The sequence below is a fragment of the Lithobates pipiens genome, unplaced genomic scaffold, assembly GCF_037356315.1.
Source record: "Lithobates pipiens isolate NorthernLeopardFrog02 unplaced genomic scaffold, aLitPip1_a1.2 Scaffold_91, whole genome shotgun sequence".
Taxonomy (NCBI): domain Eukaryota; kingdom Metazoa; phylum Chordata; class Amphibia; order Anura; family Ranidae; genus Lithobates; species Lithobates pipiens.
In genome coordinates this window covers 311,979-316,652 of record NW_027507914.1, presented here as the reverse complement: position 1 = coordinate 316,652, position 4,674 = coordinate 311,979, and the positions used below count along the sequence as shown (strand labels likewise).

General features: G+C 46.3%; 1 pseudogene; it reads right to left on the bottom strand.

Moving 5' to 3' along the window:
- Nucleotides 1-336: 336 nt before the first annotated feature.
- On the bottom strand, nt 337-1,152 carry LOC143973667 (C3a anaphylatoxin chemotactic receptor pseudogene; annotated as a pseudogene).
- Between the last annotated feature and the right edge of the window lie 3,522 nt (nt 1,153-4,674).

The window sequence follows — 4,674 nt, the reverse complement described above, 5'->3', positions numbered from 1 at the left end:
TGTCATCTTTATCCTCTTCCTTCACTACTATGTGTCCCATGCCCTGAACTAGTAAAGAGATAAAGATTTCTGACTTTACAGATAAGCAGACTTGTTCCGGCTTAGTGATTGGTGGACAGATTGGACAACTTGGAGGGGGGAGGGGGGGTGCACATATACTGATAACACCTATCTCCCCAAATGGCCAATAAGCACTAAGCCCTGATGCCATGTGACTTATTCATGACATACAGTATGGCCGCCCTAACACGCAATGATAAGATTTTGAGAAGGCAGTTCATTATAATCACTAATAAAGCTAAAAACTCTAAAACATCTACAAATCCATTCCATACATTATATCGGGAGTCCTTCTTCTTCTTCTGGGGTGCGCTGGTCCTCATTGCCTGGTGGAGATAATAAGTTCTCTCTAAATATATTTTGTATGATCTCGCCAATAGACTGTCTCAGCTTCTGCTTCATATCTCTCCCCATGAAGACGTAGAGTATTGGGTTGATGCAACTATTGAGCAGGGCCAGAGGCAGTGAGAGAAGGTCCAGGATGAGCAGTACACCATTGAAAGTGTATAGCAGGGTTACTCCGATGATGTGGTAGGGGGTCCAGGTGATGAAAAACACGACAATAACACTTATTGACATCTTGATGGTTTTTCTACCTACTTCAGAAAATCTGATATTTTTTACTGCAAAAGCCAGATGAATGTAACAGATACAAATGATAATAAGAGGGATCAGAAATCCAAAAATTGCACTTGCAAGATAGAAGGACTCTATTATGTGATCTTCTGAATAGCAGAAGGTCCTGTTATCAAAGGTGTGATATTTTTTGTAGATGGCGGTAGGCAGACACATCACGAAGGACAACATCCAAATAACCAAGCATATCATCCACGCCATTTTGATTCTTCGGTGATTTCGGGCCCACACGGGATGGACAACCAGAATCCATCGGTCAATGCTGATGGCCACCAGGGTGAAGACACTGGTGTACATGTTAAGGAAGAGGATGAAAAATAACATCTTGCAGAAGGCAGGACCGTACAGCCATTCTTGGTAGAAGTACTGCACTACAATGAATGGAAGACACAAGCAGCACATGATATCGGCCAGAGCAAGGTTCCCAAACCAAACAGTGGTCACGGTCCGCTCCATCTTCACTCCAGTAACCCAAAGCCGGTGCGGTGTTGTGTAAAGCACACAGTGTGCTGTGAGCGGGTGGGGGGGGGGGGTGATGTGGCGAAGCGCACCAGTGTCTGCTCAGTGCAGAGTCTGCAGATACACAGCCCCGGCCTCCTGCAAGGCTAGTTAACCACTTTCAGCCCGGGACCATTTTGCTGGCTTAAAGTGGTTGTAAAGCCTTACAACCAACTTTGACCTACAGGTAAACCTAGATTAAAGCTTACCTGTAGGTCCAAGAAATATCTCCTAAACCTACACGGTTTAGGAGATATTTGCTGAAAGACAGGCACCGCTGTCTACGGCGCATGCGCCGTAGACAGCGGCGCGCAGGCGCACTGAGCGCACCGCGGTCAACGGCGATGTGCCGCGAGTGGCGGCTCCCAAAAAATGACGGGGGTTTGGTCACACTATACGGTCATATAGTGCTAAGTCCACTTACTGTGACAAAGTACCCCTAATTAGTGGGTGCCCCAAAAAAGGTTACTCCAATCCACAAGGTTTTATTTTTACCACCACTATTCCTTTATATTGGCTTTTAAAATTTACAAATGCTGCAAATTTAGAAACTGGATGAAGGGTTTAGCTCTGGGAAACAGTTTTTGAAAGATAAAAAGTGCATTTTATATACAACTATATGGATCAGACCAACATGAGGGACAAATGAGGGGGGAAGAGGGACAGAGGGACATTGCTCCAAATCAGGGACAGTTGGGAGCTATGCAGTATGTGACCTGTCCGGAGTGTGATTTGCACAGACAGAGCCAAGGGACACGACCGCTGGGTGGGTGCAGAGCTGAGGGTCCTTCCTTTCCTCGGCATTGCTTTACTTTCCTCAAGTTCACAGTCCACAATCTTTCCGGTGTGGGACTTGTCATGCTGGTCTTTCCAGGGACATTGAAGATCGCAGTCTTGTACCCTCTGCAGTCCCATCCTGGCATATTTACTATATTGCCCTGTGCTCACTCAGTAACCTTTATCTGATATTTTCTTCTCTATTTGTGGGGTGCCTGTGGATTGCTTTGGATTTTTTTGGATTTTTTTTGGTAATCAAAAGGAGCTTGAAAGTGTTATAGAATGCACAATGCGGCTTTGTGAGCAGTTTGGATGGAGTTGGGTTCAGTAGAGCTGATTTGGGTTTTTGGATCGAGGTACATTGCCCTACTGATACCATCCACTGCCCTACTGAAACCATCCACTGCCTACTGACACCATCCACTGCCCTACTGACACCGTCCACTGCCCTACTGACACCATCCACTGCCCTACTGACACCACCCACTGCCCTAATGACACCGTCCACTGCCCTACTGGCACCTTCCACTGTCCTACTAACACCGTCCACTGCCCTACTGACACCACCCACTACCCTAATGACACCGTCTACTGTCCTACTGAAACCGTCCACTGCCCTACTGACACCACCCACTGCCCTACTGACACCGTCTACTGCCCTACAGACACCATCCACTGCTCTACTGACACCGTCCACTGTCTAACTGACACCATCCACTGCCCTACTGACACCATCCACAGTCCTACTGACACCATCCACTGCCCTACTGATGCCGTCCACTGCTCTACTGACACCGTCCACTGCACTACTGACACCATGCCCTGCCCTGCTGTCATGTCCACTGCCTTACTGACACCATCCAATGCCGTGCTGTTTGACTGATTGTGTGTACAAAGTATGAACAGCGCTCTGTCATCTCCCCACGACAGTCCCCTCCCCCCTTCAGTTAGAACACACATGAGGGAACACAGTTAACCCCTTGATCGCCTCCTAGTGTTTAACCCCTTCCCTGCCAATGTAATTTACACAGTAATCAGTGCACTTTCATAGCTCTGATCGCTGTATAAATGTGAAAGGTCCCAAAAATGTGTCAAAATTGTCCGATGTGTCCGCCATAATGTCGCAGTCCCGAAAAAAATCGCTGATCGCCGCCATTACTAGTAGCCACTACAATAATAAAAATTTGATAAATCTTTCCCCTATTTTGTAGATGCTATAACCTTGGCGCAAACCAATCAATATACGCTTATTGTGATTTTTTTCTACCAAAAATATGTAGAAGAATACCTATCGACCTAAACTGAGGAAAAAATGTAGTAGAAGATATCTGTGGCATTGTGACTTCTGAGGGAAAACATCACACAACTGTTCCTTGGAAATGTTAGGCAATGACACTTTCACAAGTCACCAGAAGTAACTGTATGATGTGTAGATCTGACCAAGACAAATGCACCTTGCAATAAAAAATAATAATAAATTAGTTAGGTAATAATATTTGGTCTCAAAGTGAAGATAAATTTATATACTTCCCTGTGGTACCATTTCCATTGATCTACCGTACTTTGTGGAGAAGTTACGAGGCATCATGGTCATCAGACACCCCTCTCCCTTGTAGGCAAATATACCCCCCCGTGTGTATAAATCATTATTGTGAAATATCTTGAAAAACTTTAGCCAACCAGAACCTTTATCACCTGTTTTCTAATTCATCTAATCAAATAATGTAAGAATTAGCACATTTTATCTCGGAGGTCGATCATTTCTCAAAATGTGTAGACCAAGACCAGAGTAGTTAATTAAAAACGTATATTGGGATAGGAGAAGGGTATGTAGCGCCGACTCCTGAAGAGCACACACTATGTGTTTTTCTCTATTTAAAGTTCCTAGAACCGCAGTTTGGTTTTGGGTTTAATTATACCAAATTATGATTTCAGTACCAGTCTAGCTGGATGGCACTGTGTTCTGCTTGGCCACAGGTGGCGCTGTCATCACTGGCAAGTGTGAGAACGCAGTTTAGCTGGGCGCATTGAGTGCCACTTTTTCTCGGAGCCAGCCCAGTGGGAGTGTCATCTTGCTGTGCATTCTGAGAGAGGGTACTTAAGGTACTGACATCACGTGCTTCGGGGTTTCTGGTCCAGAAGATCTTTCTGTCTGTTTGGTCCTGGTGCTCCTGACCAGCCCCCATGGCTCTTATGGCCTGGGGTGCGGATCCATCGAATTCTGAGTCTCGGGGCTGGCTATCCCAAGGCAAAGTAACTGGAGGGAGGAATCAGAGGTGGTCCGGTGCCGTTTCATCTGTGGACAGGCCCAGCAACTGAGGAAGCAACCAGGGGAGGACTCTTCGGGAGAAGACCACGCTGAAGGCTGGCTTTGCAGAAAGAGCCTGGAGGCTTAGTTGAAAGATCCCAAGTGAATGGGCTCTCTAAATTTGTCTACATCCTTCAGTTACTACAAGTGTTCTACAACAAGTCTGTGGCAGAGACTTTATTCCAATGTTCTATATGCAAGTCTGTGGCAGAGGCTTCGCTTTATCTGAACACTCTATCGGCTGCTAGTCCTAATGAGTAGGGATGGCCGAACGGTTCGCCCGGCAGTCGTTTCGCGGCAAATTTCGGCTGTTCACCATCCGCCCGATCAGCGGACTATTGCCGCCGTTCGCCCGGCGGACTTACGTATTTACTGTGTAAAAGAACTTTGACCTA